The sequence below is a fragment of the Drosophila serrata genome, unplaced genomic scaffold (assembly GCF_035046125.1).
Source record: "Drosophila serrata isolate PLE 108 unplaced genomic scaffold, ASM3504612v1 contig_228, whole genome shotgun sequence".
In the NCBI taxonomy this organism is placed as follows: Eukaryota; Metazoa; Arthropoda; class Insecta; order Diptera; family Drosophilidae; genus Drosophila; species Drosophila serrata.
The window spans coordinates 1894625-1914941 of NW_028257126.1; the positions used below are offsets into that span (position 1 = coordinate 1894625).

The 20317-nt window shown below is 39.7% G+C and overlaps 1 protein-coding gene across 1 annotated transcript in view; it reads left to right on the top strand.

Moving 5' to 3' along the window:
• The window catches only part of 5-HT2B (5-hydroxytryptamine receptor 2B), a 58539-nt gene that overhangs the window by 20833 nt on the left and 17389 nt on the right, over positions 1-20317 (top strand). The window lies entirely within an intron of this gene.

Below are 20317 nucleotides of genomic sequence, written 5' to 3' on the forward strand. Positions count from 1 at the left end.
AGAGACGACTGGAGAACAGAACCGTATTCAAAACTATTTATATATGCTATTTTTCTAAAGACACATTTTCAGACTTCGATATAGATTTTTAAATATGTATTTCTGTGCTTCGATCAGCCGAATATTGCACTCTGTTACGATACTGTAGTCACTTTTACAATAACGAAAGACAGTGTCTTATATAATATTATAAACATATATAATATATAATATTATAAATATGATTATTAAAAACAAGAAAGGAAGCTAACTTCGGCATACCGAAGTTGCCTTACAGGTAGAAGTTCGATGACAAGGAATTCTTACAATATAAATTGTATTTATTTATGTTAAAAAAAAATGAAGTAATGCCTGCTTTCATTTCATTCACCTGTACATATTATATATACAGTTTTACATTTACAGATTTGCATTTTTCCTCTACATCTAACGATCGTTAGTATGGCACCTATATGATATAATCGTCAAATTTTCATAAAATTTGACACAAAATAACACTAATGAATTAAGACTAATATAAAATGGCTATATCTCAAATTTGATAAAAATCTGTTGAAAACTGAAAAAGTTATAAGTTATAATTATAATTAATTATAATTTATAATAATTGTATTAATATCTCGATCGATCCTATGGGAGCTATATGATATAGTAGTCGGATTTTCATAAAATTTAACACAAAAGTGTAGAATAATATAAGATACCTACCGCTCTGTAGTTTTCTGTTGAAAACTGAAAATGTTATAATTTTTTTTTTTAATTTTCCTATCATTACTATGGCATCTATATGATATAGTCCTGCCTATTCCGACTTATATACGAGTGAGAGTATATAGAAGACTAACTACAAAGTTTCATTCAGATAGCTTCAGAACTGAGAGACTTGCTTGCGTAGAAACGGACAGACGGACATGGCTAGATCGACTCGGCTGTTGATCCTGATCAAGAATATATATACTTTTTATGGTCGGAGGTGCCTCCCTCACTGCGTAGCAAACTTCTGACTGAAATTTTAATACCCTGCAAGGGTATAAAAAAGGGTGATAAAATATTCTCCGAGGGAGTTTAAAAGTATGAATAAAATAAGCCTTCGCAGTATTCTTCTAAATTTAATGTTTTTTAAGAAAATATGAATATACGATTAGTCATATTATCCGGTTAAGTTAAATTTCAACTACTAGGGTATACAACTTTTTTCGATGAAGAAAGGGAAGCTCTTGAAGGTGCAAAAATAAATCAAAATAGTTGTATACATTGCACTATGGTCCAGAAGTTGATTTTTTTGGCATAAATTCGAAATTTTCATGTTTATATTTTGTATTTTTGATTTAAAATTATTAAAGTTAAAATATCAAACATAAACAAAACTAAGAAAATATGCTTTACAAGCTTCTCTGAAGTTTTTTATGAGCTTTCGAAACCACACAATCGAATAGCTGTTTGGTAATAAGAAATTGGCGGCAAATTGCTGTTTACTTTTTTACGTGAAAATAAATATTTTTTGTCCGAACAAACTATTGATAGTAATGGAAATTGTAAATCAAGGTATGTATTTTTTACTGAATATAGTCTGTTAATGTGTAGTCTTAGTGTTTGTGTTTTGTTTAATGTTCAATTTATGTGTATTTTCTATAGAAAATTAACATGCGTCCCTTGTGTTTCGTGGAAAAAATCTAACGACCTGACGGCTGCTGACAAAAACTAATTACTTCAGTTTATAATAAAATCTGTCGTTCTTTATCGGAAATTAACAACTTTTCCCCATTCGTCCCCCTTTTCACGCAATTCCGCAATATTTAGCGACGTTCGAATTTCGCCATAGCGATCTCTTCGATATTTGGCTCAGCAATAATCGCAAAATATCATCTGTGTTAGATTGCATTTATGAGAAAATGAGCCATTACCACGTCGAAGATGATAAAAAATTAGAAATAAATAAAAAAAAACAAGTATTTTTGCATCAATTATTAAAAAAATGACTACCAAAATGCAACTATATGGTCGAACGTTTTCAGGAAAAAATGTGGAATGACATGATATGGGTCTACGAGTAAGCGTGCCAAAGCAAAATGGTAGCGGGAACAGCAATGACGGTAATACAACAAGAAGAGCTTTTGCAAATATTAAACAAATATCACCTATAACCGGCTTTGACAAAACCCTTTAAAATAATTTTCACGTTATATTAATAGCAGTTTCATGTAACTTTTATATAAACTCTGACAAATTTCAAACTTTTTGTGAGAAAACGTTTTGCCTATATATGCATAAATACCCGTGGTACCCCATGGCACCAACGATTCACAAAATACTAGTCCACGGTTTTCAAATAAATAATTCAACGTTAGTTCCACTAGGATGCTTAGGCGAAAATGCTTCAGAAGCCCGCAATAAAATCTATAAAAAAGACCGACTCACACGCAAGGAAAAATAGCCGAATCAATACTATGACTGACATTTTCCACAGGGCGATCGATTCCTCGGATCCGTTACTATCTAGTGTCTGTTTAAGGGAAAGAGAACGAAAAAACACAAAAAAAAAGCAATTCTCAAAGAAGTATTAAGCCTTCTGGAGCTGCCGTCAACCGAGAACAACATCCCATTTGAAAAGGAATTGCAATCTGATTGTGATTCGGATGACGACTTGAACGAAGGCAGCTCAATAATACTAGAAGAAGAAGAAGAAGAATATAATGTTTAAGGCAAAACCCATACATAACATATACATATGTATACATATAAATGAGTGTATATTGTCTGAATTTAGCTTCATACTCAATTTCTAATTATAATACTACGAATCGGTTCGTATGGGAGGCAATAGAGGGCGTGGTCTCACAGACTCAAAAGTTTTTTTTACATTATTATCTTTCTGAAAAATCATAATGTGCAAAGTTTTAGGTCTGTAACTTTATTTTTTTTAATTTATGCCAAAAAAATTGACTTCTGGACCATAGTGCATTGATGAAACTATATTATTTAGCGAGCTCTAGGCCTAAGTTGCTAAAGCTTCTAAGCGAAAGTTAGGTCTTAGTATATAAATAAATTTTAGCTTTAAATTAATAAATTAATATACGTTACTTCTTGAGGCATTTTTCGTGACGACAAAGGCTTATTCCTTTTCAAACTTAGTTGATATCTTCAAACATTAATAGTTATCACTAGAAGAGAGAATTAAGAAATAGTCATTTAACATTAAATTAAACTGATCAACTGCAGAAATTTACATATATTGTTTTTATGTGTATAGATTTTTCGAGTTACTATGCTTCGGCAGTCAGGCAGGAGTATACTTGATATTATACAGTATAGCTGAACACAAGTATTACTTGTTTCAGAATGCAGTCGAATGTAATAATACAAAATTTAAACTTTAAAATACATAGAATTAAGCTCTGGGCTCTACAACTCTAAAAAATTATCATCATGCGAAAGGCTATGATAATCGATGCCCAAGCAGCCACGGAACGTGAGCAAGGACATCCGGCGCTGGTCTTTGCTGAGATCCGGCCAACATTGGTTGACACGGGTTGCATTTAACGAAGCTGCTGGTGATTGCATTATGTGGCTCAGATATTTCGATCAAAGCCCGGATAGAAAAATGGCATCGAGGGCGGCAGTCAGACAATTTAATAAGTGCGCCTTTGTTGCATTTGCTGGCTTTGTTTGCTTGGCCTGGCCGAGTCGCTGCCGGAGACAAGCTGGAAAACAATGCCAACGGATGGCAACGGAAGCACTGCAGCAGCTTTGCCAAGCAGCGGAGCAAGTGCAGCATAAAAATTGCATTAGAGGCGGCAAACGAGCGCACCAGCAAATTTCGCTGTGACTTTGCTCCGCTCTGTCTTTAAAGGTCTGCAGACATTTGCCAACAGATTTTTATGTAGAGCCAACTACACTGCTAGAAAGGGAAATGCTCAAATGAAATCGATGAACTTAAGGATTGAGAAATGAATCACCGTCACAATCATTGATCGCTTAATTGGTTCTTAAGTAGAAAGTTACACTTTTCTGTTTTGAAATTAAAGTTGGAGTTAAAAAAGGCAATACTGTGCAAGAAAAAATAATGCTTCTGGTTTAGTTTAGTATCTGTTTTCTTGATTGTCTTTGGCTGCTATTTTAAGAAATCAATCCTAATTTTATCCGACTGCATCTGAGTCCTTCCGGGGAAGTCCTTTATCCCTAGCTTCCCTCTGTAGTCACCGCCAGCTGCTGCATTGGTGACAGTTTTGTTTGTGCGCTTTGGGAGCCATTACAAACACAAACACAAACACAAACAGAAACACACACGCACAGTCACCTGAAGCAATCCTTGCGAGTCCTTTGCCGCTGCTAAAGTGAGCAATGCAGATGGGGAAGGGAAGGGAAGGGAAGGGATGGAGAGCGGGGGAAAAGGACTGCAGTGCCAACAAAATGACTGCTTGTTATATCAAGTGTGAAAAATATTGCAAGCAGGCTGCGTCCCTGGCACGCGTTGGCAACTAAAAGCAAAAAAGGACGAAATCGGGATTTACCTGCTGCCGGCAATCCTTGTTGCAACTCCTGCGACGGAAGTCGCCATCAAGGAGCATTAGATCCCAAGGATTAGGCACTCACAAGGCAAAACCAGGCTGCCTTTTGGCATAAAAGGCTCGTCAAATGTAACTGGATAAGAGAAGTTCCTTGCAGTACATTAATTGCACAAGCAATTTGGAAATTACAATAATTACAATATATATATTTTAAAAATAAACCGCAATCTGAAATTTCTTGGAAATACTTAATTGTAAATAATAATACCAACTAATCTTAATCAGGTTTATGAAGACGAAAACAAAAGACTTGTAAGTGAAGTTTTTTTTAACTAAAGAGATTTTCTTCATTATGATATCCTGACTTTAAGAAAATTCTAACATCCTTAACCCTTTTTTAGGGAATTCAAAATATTCGTAAAAGGTTTTGACTATAGTTTGTTCAGTTTCAGTACAAATAAAATTATTTGTCATTTGTCAAGCAAGAATTAAGTCAACTCATAGCTTAGGGTTAGGTAAGATAGTATTGGATAAAATACATCGTTTTTAATATCTTAAAATTCTTCACTTGGTTTTTAAGTGCATTCAGCCGTTCTCGTCCTTGCTCATTTGATCCCTCAATGGCTGACCACATGACCAATTTAATTAGGCGCCGGGTGATGTAATGGGCACTGGGTCCTCTTCACCGACTGCATCGGTGATGTAAATGCGTGAATTATGAGTGCTTAATTACAATGTAATTAATGCATAATTGATTTCGTTTTAAAAATCTGCATGAAATGCCAGTTAATTAATAACGACAAACGCATTTTATGTATAGCCATCAGAAGGCAGCAAATGAAATTACAGGGCCCCGTCGATGGCTGTGAATATTTGAGTAAACGCGAAAGCTCGCAAAATGTTTGCAACTTAATAAATTAAACCCGGGACGTCAAATGATAAATAAGAGGACAGCCGCAGTTTGAAGAAAAAAAAGGAAGAAAGGAAGGCCAAGCGGAAAACCCGAGGGGAGAAAGGCAGTTAAAATTAATTGAGCGCAAATTGGTGGAGCTGCGATTTACATTGCCAGCGTCAGAAAAAAATAAGAGCAAAACAAAATAGGCAATGAAAATTTACACAGATATCTTACAGTGCAAAAAGTGAGGGGGAGTATGCGGTGCTGAAATGGAAAATGGAAAATGGGACAACAAATTCTGGGGATTCTAGACGGCGCGTGGCTTACCCGAGGAAAAATCAGCCAGAAACAATGGGCAGGGAACGAATTTATCATTCTACTGTCGCTGCCACAGTTGTTGTTGGCGTTGTCAAAAAGCATTTTAAGTCCTTAAGCCAGAGCATAAGCTGCGACACGCACAAATCTGCAGGAGCCGAGTGGAAGAGTGGCAGGGATTCACTTTTTCAACGAATCTATAGGTTTCCTCCAACCCAAGGAGAATCATGGAATCTGCTCCTTGGAAAAAAGGTTTTTCAGAGCATGGAGTGCATAGTTTTAATAATATAAAACCACTAACACTTTGTCTTTAACGAAAGGCTTTAAGAGTGAGACTTTAGTGTTGCACACAAATTGAAAAAATTAAATATATAAATCAGGCTGCGTGGAAACACAAACTTAATTAGAAATATGCTGACCAAACGGCATTTTTCATGAGGAAAATTAAATAGACTGTCATCAATAAAATACAATCAATGTATTGTTGTATTTGATATTTGAATATTCAGAAATCTGCACAATTCGGATGAAACCATCAAGTAAACATTGCGAGATATCGCAGTTGAAGGATCAACTGGGAACGGTTCGTTTGGCAATCAGATTCCTCCATTTCATAGATAAACGGGCAATGAGGCAATGCCAAACTTAAGGCCAAACTTGGGGAAACTTTTCCGCCCAGTCCGTCAGTCCGCCAGCTGCCTCTCTTTTTCCCGCAGCCGGCGTTAGTTGGCTTTATCATAAATCTTTAAGCTACCTGGAGGCACTGCTTCCCAAAGAGCAGCAGCAGGAACAGGAGCAGGAGCAGGAGCACTAGGACGCGGTGCGGGGAATTGACATGTCTACGCATAGCAAATGGCAGGCACAAAATGGCAGCTGTCGGCCGGCTCAGAGCAGCCAATTAATTTTTGGTCAGCACCCAAAGGAAGGCCCATGCTCCTTTTCCTAGGACTGTGCGCTCCTCCGGATCTGGATTGGATCGGACATAATGAAGTTGGCCTCGGTTGTGTTTAAAGCACCGTTATGGAGTGCCACGTAGGTGAATTGGGGCGTGGCCGACGAACCCTTTTTTGGCAATCAGTGCGGAATTTGTTTTGTTTTTGCGGTCAGCAGGAGTGAAGAGCTCTGGATGAGGAGGATGAGGATGCGGATGGGGATGGGGATGGGGATGTGTTTGTGCTGGTGACGGGGATGATGGAGAGGATCCGCTAGAGCAGCTGTTTCACGCCCGCACATCCATCAAGTTGTCATGCCGAGGAGTCAAACTCACACGCTGTCTCCTTGTATCAAGCACTCGAAGAAATAATTTCAAGAACTGCAGAGCAAAATCATTTTCTGTTTTTAGAATTGTTGATATTTTAAGCATATCAAATTATATTTTTATACCCTTGCAGGGTATTTATAATTCTGTGTAAAATGTTATAAAAATCGGACTACTATATCACCTAGCTTCCATAGGAACGATCAAGAAATTAATTCAATTAAAAATTATAACTTTTTAAGTTTCCAACAGATTTTCATCAAATTTGAGGTATAGCCATTTTATATTAGTCTTAAATTTTGTGTCAAATTTCATTAAAATCGGGCGACTTTATCATATAGGTGCCATACAAACGATCGTTAGATGTAGAGGAAAAATGCAAATCTGCGAAAGTAAAACTGCAAATATAATATGTATAGGTGAATGAAGGAATGCTGCTCCTTAACAAATACAATTTGAAATAAACCTCGTTGACTATTTTTGTCAGTGCAGCAGTATCCCTTTAGAGGTCCATGCGTGCGTGTGTGTGCATCTATGTGTGAAAAGTCAGGGGATCTCTCGCCCCGCTGCACACACCATAGTCGCTGGAGTCGCTTTAGTTTTAGTTTCAGTATCAGAGTGTCCTAGCGTTGGTCCTGGTGCGGCGGGATATTTAAGGAGCGCGCTGCCGAGGCTCGCCGCTGCTCATTACTTATGCAAAGTCCCTTTTAGCTGTTAAGTGTTTTGTGTCTACTTACAAATGTAGCTGTAAATCAAGCGGAAGTCGGTTCGCGGGAAGGCGGTTCGGCGGTTCGGGGGTTCCCTGAAAAGGGCACAATTGACTGCACGGGTTGCGGAGCCATTACATTTTTTATTCCGTGCGTTTACTACATACTTCCGTAGTTGCTGCGCACAAAAGTACGGGCTTTAATGCGAACTTAAGCGCGGCGCACGGAAGTGAGATGGACCCGGGGCGGAACTTGAGGGGTCCGCGTGCATACTACATACATATGTACATGCAAATCTCTTCCTGGACAGACTGGACTCGAAAATTGATTACACCGATTGACGACCGACCCGACTTGACCCGACCCAGCCCGACCGGCTTGTGCGGGGATAAAACTTTTGTTGAGTCCATTAGGCGCTACTCAGCTCGCCCCATTTGTTTCGATGATTTAAAGCCAATTCCTCACACTTTGCAGTGTTCACGAAGGGCTTAAATTCAACGTAATTTAAGCAACCGAATAGTTATGTACTTCTGAGTTTCGAAAGTTTTTCCGTTCATATTTTAATTCGCTTTTTAACTGAACCGCCTGGATAAGATATACGTACTTTATGGAATTTGATTGAATCAATTCATTAAATAGCATGTCGATTGCTAATATTTCCAATTTTGATTAATCCCATCCCATCCGCAATCCCTCAATCGATTACTTTGCTTTTTACCTTAAATGTCAATTTATTTATTTAACACAGCGATTTCTGAAAATAAAAATAGCACAGTAATGAGTGTGATTCACTCACACAGCCACAATTGCTGACGGCGAACAATTGTAAAATTGCACTTTCTATGATTAATTGAACAGCCGGCGCAACGTGGGGGGAAAGCCAGCACATGCCAGGAGCCACTGGAAGTGGGACAGAATACATATATAGTAAGAAAATGCTAAAAGCCATTACTCTAATAATATTTGACTTGAATCGATAACTTGTCTAAATTGCAAACTGGCGTTCCGGAGGGTTCAGGTTCAGGCCAACTGACAAAGAGCCAAGGGATAACCACCTGGCAGACAGTGCAGAGTGAAAAATAAACACAAGCAGTAAGCAAATGCGGCGAGACAAGTCAAGGTGGAAATAGAACCATATAGAGCCGAGCCCAAGACCGAGACCGAGACCAAGACCAAGACCACGACCAAGACCACGACCAAGACCACGACCAAGACCAAGAGCCTCTCTCTCACCGGACCGCCTTGAAGTCAATGCCAAAACAATTGAGGTTAGGCCAAGAAGGAGGAAAGGAAAAGACTATATACTATGTAAACTAGAACGAGGAGCACGTATTTGCCTTTGTGGCTGTCGCCTCGAGTCTCGCGTTGGAACGGGGCCACCGCCTCCTCCAACGACGGACGCAGGTCGGGGCCATAACCAAAAGGACACACTTCCGTACATTTTCGAGGCCAAGGAGCAGGCACGGTGGCATATGCATACGTTCTGCGACTTTGCCTTCGCATCATAAATATGTATGTATCGAATTATGAGCTGAAAGGTAAGTGTGGATTATTTCAAATTTCCGCAATTCGAGTTCATTCTGAGGCAAAGAATGTCGCGAGTGTTTCGAATGCACTTTTGAAAATTGCCTGACAGATGGCTATTGTCGTGGCTTCGAATGGCGAGTGTGTATGTTGGGTCGGTTTGGGAGCGAGCTCCGGAGAATGCGGAATGGAAAATGAATAGTGGCCCCGTGCAAGGACTTTGCAATTACTCATTCATTCATCGATTGTTTGCATGCGCCGGCAGCCCGAACGGCGGAGGATGACGCCCACTCCTGCGGCTAACAGCCACTTTTTCCCCCGTTTCGTTATATCCTGGCATGGTATTATTGTTTTGACCAGCAGTATGCAACGCATTGAAGGAATCATCTCGGCACCAGTAAGTCAATCTAGCCATGTCCTTCTGACCCTATTACGCGAGCTCACTTTTGGAACTATCTAGTCTTCTTTCAACTGCATTTAGCTATTCAACTGTTTCATATAAATTTCACAGGAGCAATAAGAAAAATAATGGAAAGAGTTAGAGCTTCGTAAATTTTAAACATATTTTCATTGACCCTTTCAATGGCAGTTTTTTTAAATTCTTGTTCTTTCAGTGGTTTTCCATATAAATATAAATGTTCCCCCTTTTAATGGATAGATTGCAAAGTGAAAACTGCAAGTGTACAGGAACTTTGCCAATCCAAATGTAGCTTTCCTTCTTGTTTCGGTTGTATTTTTAAGCAAATGGACTCGCTAATGGATTAACAACTGAATTTTTCATGGCCTCCACCCGCTTAGTGGGTTTAATATTTAATTTCGAGGACCGAAGTCACATTGTGGGAGAGCCTCGCTGCACTTTAAGTGGCCACAGGTTCATTTGCAAAGCGTAAAGTAAGTGGCGTGTAATTTATGTGTCGCCCGCATCGCTGACATTGCGAAAAGAGTGTGAAAATTGCCGCAAGTCAGCCACACTGCAGTGGCTTTCCCCATGCCTTTTCAGCTTTTCATGGCGAATGGACGTGAATGGTGAATGGCGACATCCTTTTGTCGCATGCTTATTCTGCGACGCGCTTAAAGCCTTCAAGGGGAGTCCTGCTGAATGCACTCTCTCAGTATTTATTTAATTAGAAAGTCAGAGAGGTTGCATAATCTGCATCTGCATCTGCGTCTGGTCCGGGAAAATCCATCTGCTTTCCCGGGCATTCCAGCCCATCGTCATATAGTCAGTGGCCACTTCATTTATCAGGCTTTGACACTGACAGCCCGCGTCCGAGTTTGCATCAAGTTTCGGCTATCCTTTTCGGGATTTGATTAACGAGCCGTGGCATCGCCCAACTTTCGGACTGGATTCCGGGCGGCAGTGCGGAATTGTCAAGTCATATTTCATTTTTGGTCACCGCCTACGCCGGACAAATTCGAATGAAACATCATATCGCATTTGTATCTGCTTTTTCCCCGTGCCAAGTTGCGAGGCTTCCTAGGCAAAGGACTCTGGGTGACGTCGGGGTTTTCCAGGACGAGTGTCCGTCGACATACAGCGACGCATTTGCGTGACAAGTTTCCTTCCGCCGCCCACTTCAGGTTGACTGTCACCTAACTAGACGCGACCTTGCCGCCAACTTACACGTACACTGGGCGAAAGACTGGCTTTCCTCATATTCAAAATAATCGACATAAGGGTAGCCCTCACACTTACACTGAACTAAATCAGTGAGACAATTATTCTTCGTTGACTAAATTTTTATTATGATTATTTTCTACGTGTACGCATTCATAGCTAAGCGCACTTAAGCTCAGAAAGGCCCAATTCAGACAGCAACACGTGCCTGTCCTTTGACAACGCGGCGTATGCGTAATTCGGCACAAGAATCTCCTGCTGCTCGGGCTGCCCAAAGGTGCTCCTGCTGTTTGGCTCCGGCACGTGAGTGATAAATAATTATAGACAACCAGGCAACCAAAAATTATAACATTAAGCTCGAATAAAATGCCAGGCACGTTCCGGCTTCGCCTCGAATAACTCGAGACATCGCCCTATGTATATATGTTATGCATTCTATATAGTATGTACTCGCATTTAGCGGTCGCGAACGCCACGCGACGTGACGGGCCAAAATTGGAATTATTGCCATCATGTCACTCGATTAGTGGCGTTAAATTGCCAAGGCCACCTCCCACCACCATCACCACCTTCTCATCCCGATGGGATCATTTGCATCTGCTTTGATACGCTCCGACACTCGGCTCCCGCAAAAAATGCTCCTACGCATCCTGAGCCCGCTTTTATTTATTCCCCTCAATGTTGTCATCGACCGCCGACGGGTATCATTTAATATCCTGTCAACGAAAGTGGGCATTTCTTTTGTCCTTTCCAAGTGGGAAAATATTTGCAAAAAGTTTTTAAATAGTTCGTAAAGTTAAAAATAAACTCCAAGTGGGCAACTTTTCTTTTTGAGGATAGAAAAGGTCATGTTACCTGAACACCAACTAAGCCCACAGAGGAGTTGCTATTTAAATTTATCTATGGACATTTAAAGTTTAAGGTCAAGACAAATTTAAATTTAATATGTGCAACAAAAAAGGAGGCTTACTTAGGAAAGAATAACAAAATACTCAACGTGAGCTTTTCCTTTATGGGTTTTAAGTATTATAGATCAAACTTGCTGAGATCAAGGGTTTTTATACAACCAAGTTTGTGTTGATATAAGTGGGACAGAAACATACATCTCTATGTGTAAAGTAAATTCAATTTGAAACAGTATCCTGCTCTGTTCAGTCCTGCAGCTCTGATATAAATCCCGATGCATATCCTTGGTCCTTGCTGCCAATGGATCCGGAGGTTTCGGATTGCAAGCAGAAGCAACATTTGTGTGGACCAAAAGTCACTGGGAGGAAATGCATTTCGTTTATTTTACATTTCCATATGCGTTTGCTGCTGTGGACCCTGAAAATTTGATTGCAGTAGAAGGAACTGAAATTTTCATTTAATTAAATCCACTCGGACCGTGCCGTCCTACTGCCCTTCTCACTCGTTCCCTCGACTTATCAACCTTTCTTTCGACATATTGTTGCTTTTTTCCCTGGCCATTTTTCGCTTTCATTAAAACTGTAACACAAATATCAACAGATGCCGATGCTACCGAAGGCAGATACGTATGTACGTATCCAAACAAAACGCTCGTGTTCTGGCCCTTGCCCTTGCACATAAAATGTAATTTTCATTTAATATTTCTGCTCTAACTGACCACGTCAGCACGTAGGACATGAAGTGTGTGTGTCCCTTTCAAATTCAAATTTGGTTAAAAACCGGGAAGGGGAATGTTGGCCAACACTTGCTGCTGCTTTGGCACGTGTCAAATAATTCTGGGAAATTCACTTGGACAGGATATGAAAGTGCGAAAACTACAGGTTTTCCACAACCAAATTACTAACCATAAAGGATGCCATTACCATCAAGCAAAAGTAAATATAAATATAGCCCGGACATTAAGCGATTCGGCCTGTATTACTCCGCCCATTCGAGTTATTGTATTTTTAGTCCAATGCCTTTGAATTTATAATGCCAATTCAAATTTGCAGGGCTTGGCGTTCCGCAGCAAAGTCAATTCGAATTATGCATAAATCTCAATATAATTGACATTGAACGACAAAGTTTTGCTACTTTGCCCAGAAATTTTACGAGACTATTTTTACCATTTGAGAAGGCGTCTGCCGGTCTTAGACAGGCTATTATATCCGAGTCAAATCCAGGGACTTGCCCAAAACAGTTGCAGAAAGTTGAAAGGATGTTTTCGGCTCTCGCAGGCAACTCGCTCTGACTTTTCCCGTTCCTTATTTGTGGGAAAGTTCACTCGTATACATTGGGAAAACTCATGTGAGGGTGCATGTTCATTGTGAAAATTATGCGAAAACTTTTGCTCTGTCCTGGAAACGACGCAGCCGAAAGTATATTAAATTGTGCATTGCACTGGCGTTTGCCAGTTGCACTTTCGCAAAATCTCTGCCGCAAATGCCTCTAAAATAGCTCAAAAGCATTTTGCGGCTTGGTCTTTCCGGCCGGCGATGAGTGCCCATTGAAACGGCTCTGCGGTTGTCCAGTTGTCCGAATAAACGAAACGAAAATGTTCCTCCCATAAAGATTTCCGGCTCTTTCGGGCTTTCCACCGGGTGTGGCTTTATTTCCTGAGACTCTTCTAGTTATTTTTGGATCGCGCTGAAAAGACATACATAGGTAGGTTTCACCCTGAAGTACAGGACTTGCCTGGCAGGACTCACGAACTAACGTTAGCTCTTGCTTGCTTTAAGGGCTCTTAAAAGTCGTTACAAAGTAAACTAGATATACTTTCAAGTTATTTGATTAACTCAAAGAGACAAAAGTCGCAGCGGAAAAATGCGAATTTATTAAGTTGTGCTCGGGCCACATCTGCCGTTGAAATACTTGTACTTATCAGTGTCGTATGCGGTTGTCGCATAAATGTCTCGAAAATATGTCGTGTGCGGCCGAGAAAAACAAAACCATAAAGATGAAATATCTGAGTCCCAGGGCCTTGGCTCGCATTGCTCACATGCTCCTTACATGCTAAATTCGCCCGGCGTCGACATCTTGTAATTTTATTTTATTATGCCCAGAAAGGACGACCCGGCACACACACTCGTGTATCCTGTGTGTTTTTGGCCCAAACGAGACGGACCCTTTATATCCGCAAGGAGAAAAGTTTGTAATATCTCCTGATGTTCCGGTTGTCTCAACAAATTGGTGAGGAAATACATATACTAAATAAACTGCCGGCAGCCGCTATTGATTGCATGGCTAATGACCTTGAAAGTGATATGGGATCCCCATTTCTACCTTATTGTTTTGGGTCTTGTTTTGCCCAAGTTTCGTCATAATTTGATTGAGAACAGTTTGGCGACCCTAAACATATCGAACTCATGCTGTGCTTTAAAGATTTCATTTTAATATCTTAAAGACATTCTTCCTTTCGAATTGAAAACTTTCTCATTTTCTTTCTTGTAAAAGCGGTGAAAAGTTTTACTCCGCGAGACTGAACTCAGCTTGCACTTGACTGAAATCAGTTTGAGTCTTGAGTACCGAAGAAAAAAGCAAAGTTAAATTAATATTTGTTGACCGTTTTATATAAAAAGTGCGAGTTTTCAATATTCGGTTAACTTTAGTCTTAAAGGTAATTTTTGTTTTGTGGACATAATTTAATGCATGTGTTTATCTTATAGACACATTTTGAACTAGCTTGAATTCTCAATAAGATGAAAACATCTTTTGCATAAAACAACCATTTGCCTAAAAGACAAAAGTAACCTGCGATTACAAAATCAGTCTTTAATTATATATTGTTGGGTGGTAAGGCTTAATATATCTACATATTATACTACTAAATTAATGATAAAATGGAGCAAATGGAGCTTTGAAGTTTTATGGGACTCAAGGACTTTCTTCTGCATCGGTGCACCTAACAGCTAGCGATATATTAGTTGTTTAAAACAACGAATCTCTTACCCCAAGGGGACAAAGGAACAACTGTTTACTGGTCTCTAAGCATCAAATTGTTCAGCCGATTCGAAAATCGATCCGGCTCGAAGAACCAAAATGTACGAGCGGCTCATAAAAAAGCAAACCCCTACATTTGTCAAGCTCTGTTATTTACATATATTTAATACTTTAGGTCCAAGTGGCGACTGTCACTGCAAATATAATTGTAAAACAGTTACCTAAAATCATGGTCGACAGATACTGAAGGCTACACAGGGAACTCTTGACTGTACCACATAGCTGATATAAGCGCAATGGGTACCTACGTTAAATTTTTATTTAAACTGAATCATGTTACTAAAGCTGAATCCAATACAAAACTGCAGCGTTACACTCTATTCGCTTCACAAAATAATTGTTCAATCTGCTTTTGCGGGCGGTGTTTGCTTTCGTGTCGCACTTTTTTCATTGTTTAAATAATATTCCTTCTGCTACAAGCACTGTTATTTATTGCGTACTTTTGTAGAAAGTACAAACCAAAATCTTTCTGGTTGTGCTTCCTATTGAGAACTTTTCAATTGCAATGTTTTCCTCACTTATTGTACTTACAATAATAATAAGTTTTCTCTGGTAATACAAATAATTGGGGTTGCTATTTCGGGACTTCTGAAACCCCCTGGAAAATCGAATGGTGAATAGCCTCATCAATGACTTGGTTCCTTTGGTCGGAATATTTAAGCGCAGTTGCAATAACTTTGCAGCAGAAGGGGAAACAAAGGTATTACAAGTGCTTTGTAATCTATTTGAAAAGTTTTTCCCCAGCAGGAAAACGAAAACGAAAACACACGCCAGCACGAACACGAAGGATAGCAAGAAAACTGCGACAGGGAAAGTAAGTGGAAAGCGAGGAAACGTGGCAAAGTCCGTAAGAAAAACCCTCGTAATAGACAAACAATGAGTATAATGAAACGTTAAAGCGTCGTGTAATGACGCACAGGAAGCGAAGCAATTTACGTAAGCTTCCAGAGCGAGTTAGGAGTTTAATGAATGCGAGGAGTAGAGCGTTCAGCTTAATGACGATGCCAAATGCCAAATGCCGATGACGAGATGCTGAATGCCTCACAAGGCGGAAAATCGGAAAAGTCGGCAAATCGAAGCAGTTGCCACTTAATGTGCCACATTAGAGCACTGTCAATAGCGGCATCAAAAGTTGCGGCGAAAATGAAAGCCGGAAGGAAGCGACCGACAGACAGTCACTTCTTTTCGCGTTAAGCGAAGCGTAAACAATACAAAAATAGAGTCCTTTAAATATATGTATGTATGTACATATTAAAAGCGTAGGAGTGGCGATGACAACCAGTTTATTCAGTTGAAGCATAATAATTATACCCACGTTAATAAAGCGATAATCTTGAAATATACATAGAGATTCGATTTTGAGATTAAGCTTCAAAATTTATACATTTCCTTTTTTTACTTGTTGTTTAAAATATTACTTGTTGATAATGCGAATAACTTGGAAATACAATAGAATTAAAAGAAAAGAATATGATTCAGAAAATATAAATTTGTAAAAAGAAGAAAATGACAGACACATCTGTGATTGACCAAGGGAGTACCATCTGGAAGATCTCGACTAAAAAGGGATCTTTTAGAAAATCAAGTCGATGATTGGGGAGAGGGATACATGTACATTTAACCAAAATAAGCTCATACATCTATGTACATTTTTATATGTGAATATATAATTCAACTACTCAAGCAGGTATTTAAAATCATAACTTCCAGACTCTGTATACCTTTATCTCATAACAGAAAAATAACTAAAATAAAATGTGGGCTTCCTAATGAAATGTATTTATTGAAAATAGACTAGACATTAAATGAAATTTCGTGACCTTTCTTTATCTGCCTGCGCTCGTTGTCACATATTCCAGGACAAACAACAATTTATGGAAACATATTTGCTTTGGCAGGCAGACAAGGAAGGTCCTTCCGAAAAGGACTCGCACTCCTGCTCATATGTAAATGTATATATATATACATATATGAAAATGTTCCGTAGTTTCTGTTCGCCGTTTCCGACCCTACTAAGCTGGCAGCTGTCAATGGCGCGAGCTTTGGGAAAAGGAAAAGTGCCGAAGGTTTGCTTAGTTGGGCTGGGAAAAGTTGAAGTCTGCGCCGAGTTTTCTTGAGCATATGGATAAACACTGGCTTCATCATGAGATATGGCAAAAGAGGGACAAAGTTGCCGGTGCAGTGGAAATTTTGATAAGCAGTTAATGTGGCTGTGTTGTGGAATGTACACATATATTTCTTGTTATACTTATTATTTTTGCAAAAGAATGAAACTCCTGAAAGTTTCCATGGCCCAAACACAAAGCTCCCTGTTTATTTAAAAGTCTATTAAGAAAGTTTTCCACTCTATCTTTTCCATTTTCTTTAGGCGACGATCGATAACTATAAAAATGTAAATAAGCTGCAGGACTTTAGTAAATAACTTGAAAATATGCATTGCTTTCACGCTTGTTTTCATATTAGTTTTTATGTTTGAGGTAAATAGGAACCCCATAATTATAAGTTGTTATATTAAATTAACTTTATCCACAGTTACATTCAATAATACAAAAGTGAATTAATGACTACGGCCAGCAGGTCTACATCAATTGAAGTATTTGCAGCATTTAAAATGCAAATGCCGATGCAATCACAGAAAAGAAAACCTTGGCAAAGGTTTTTCCATTTTCTCTTTTCTTTTGTTCTGGGCGCCACCTGGTTCTTTTGCTGACTGCCAGTTTGGCAGACATCAAAGGAAATTCGGGAAATACTTGCCTCACGAAAAATAGAAGTGCCAGGGACACTACAAAATGTCCAACAAAGGAATGGAATGGAAGGGAAAGGAGCTTCCACCTGGCTGGCAGGTAGGGTCACACGGAAGCTAAAGCCATTTGCATTATTGCCAGACGCCACCGCCTCGGAAGGATCTCTGTGAACTTGAAAAGAAAATCAAAAGTCACAGGAGGGCGGGCCCCTGCTCAGGCAGGCAGGGTGAAACTGAACTGAAAATGAAGATGCCTCCTGTCGGGCAAATTGCGTAAGGAAAATGAAAATGATTTCTCCGACGCTGATAAGAAGGTCGTGAGCCACGCCATCCCTAATCGACCGCCCAGCCAGCAAATGCCCCCAATCCTCACTCCCCAATCCCCGATACCCATGCGGCGTCCCTGCGGTAACCTCGATTCAGTGAACAGCTTTCGATTTCCGTTCGAGATCCGATGGCTAAGGCTTGTGGGCAATCGGGGCAAATGCGTTTATGGCACATCGATGGGAATCGAAAGACCATTAAATAGTTTACTTTATGCATGGCAGGCAGATTTCTGCCCTACGGTTATTTACTCGCCCCAACTGATGATGAACCCGTCAAGCAGCAGTTAGGACCAACTTCCCCACGAACTTTTCTTTTCTTCTCGTCGTGGTAGGTTATTCACTCTTTATTTGCTGCTTGTTTGCCATCACGTAGTCACCGCATGTTCCGCCAGGAGTGCCCTGTTCCCCGCCCAAGTGACCTGGCCAGCCGGTTGTGCGGAAGTGTCTATCATATGCATGTTAATAGCCTGCCCAGTCCCGGCAGTTCAGCCTTCTGCTTTACTTTTAACAAGTTCGAGTCCTTGCATTTGAAGTCCATGTAAACAGTATAAGCTGTTTAGGAAGGTGAAAGGAATCGCAAAGAAAGGGTAATTATAAGCAAGAGCTCTTGATTTTGCAAAAATATATTGCAATTCGAATACGATTTAAAGTTCCAAGTTCTCCCTGCGTAGGAATTCTAGTCAAACTAACAAGAATAAATAGGAAAAAGAATTTCTGTAACGGGTAATCACTTTACATAATTTATCTAATTTTAAGAATTAGGTGTGATGTTACATTTGCCTTTCCCATTTTTTTTTTAATATGTATTTGATTTATAAATATGCAATATCCCTTATTTATGGATATGATAAATCTCGCCTTTTCCATGTCATTCATGAACATGTATGTAAATACATGTCTCTCGGGCAGACAACCGCAGAAACATTTTGATTAAAGTACGACTTTAATCCCATTGCGGATTTTTTGCATTTTGCGTGGTGATAATGTTTTTGCGTGGCTGACAGCACAAATATTTAACCACAACGAGTACCAGAAACACAAAAAAATATGGAAACAATGGCCACAACAACAAAAGTTGGCAACATCGGTTACAACCAGCGGAAACGACTAACATCAGCAAACATGGTTCATATTTCGGGATTAGTCGACCTTGTTGTATTCCTTAAACCAATGGTTAAGGGTATTAAAAATCGTATTAAGAGCTCATATGCTTAATCAGGAAAAGTAAAGTTCTTGTAAACATATGTCATTAAAATATCGAAACCATGAGAGAGAAGTTAAAGCTTTCGATCAGATCTCCAGGTACCCTGTAGTTGACCAATTCGACAAAAACCCATCTCGCAAGGGTCGAGGGTCACAGACTCATAGCACACGGACCGGGAGGCGGGGAAAGGATATTTGTACTCCAGAACCCGCATTCATACATCTATCCATTCGTATGAATAAACATATGCATGACCATGCAAATGTGTCAACGGGACGCGCGAAATGCAAATGAAAATGATATGTGTTTGCATGCGGAAGGCGCTAAAAGCCAAAAACTGTTGTCAGTCAGCGAAATACTGCGAAATAAAAAAATAAGAGGAGGCGGCCAGGCTCCTTGCCGTCGGATGCTACCCATAAATTCGGATGACAGGCGAGGTGACAACGTGTCAACAAGCGCCGCGGGTGCTGCCACGCCCCCCCAATCACAGCATCCTGGCGCCCACATTCATACACTCACACTCACGTTATGAAGTGAAGTGATGAGCCATAAAACAGGTGCAGGCGGGAGGGGAAAAGGTGTCGGGGAAATCGGCCAATTAAAGACCAAATTTAAGAAGGTCCTGAGAACACGCCGCACACACTCACATCGCAGTGATTGATTACTCGACATCTCCAAACCAAGGACAATTTATTTGGCAGGCGCCTTTAAGCCGCCCTCTTTTTATCTGACAGTTTATCGCCAGTGCGCGACATGCGTTGCTTTTCAACGAGGATAAAGATCAGGATCAGGGAAGGCAAAAGGGAATATTTTTTATTATTGTAAAATATAGAGATATTTGGGTGCTTATCCTTGCAGGGTAATATAATATTAGAGAGTATATAAAAGAATAACTGGAAAGTTTCATTCAGATTGCTTCTGAAACTGAGAGATTAGTTTGCGTAGAAAGGGAATATATTTCAAGTTGGAGATGCTTCCAGAAACCCTATATATAAAACCCTTTATCAAAATGTGAATTCTTATGTAGTGAAAATACACAATTATGCTTTATAATACCCAACAAGATGTCAGGTAATTGATCACTTTCGAGAAAGGACACAACATTTCTCCCTGTAATACCAAAAGTAAGTACGACAATGTCCTTTCTCATCATTGCTAGATGCTGGCGTTGTTACCTTTAAGCTTTTGTTAATGTAAGTCGATGTTGTCATCTGCCAAAGGCTAAATAAAATAAGCAAATATAAGGGAAGAAACGAAATGAAATTCACGGCTTT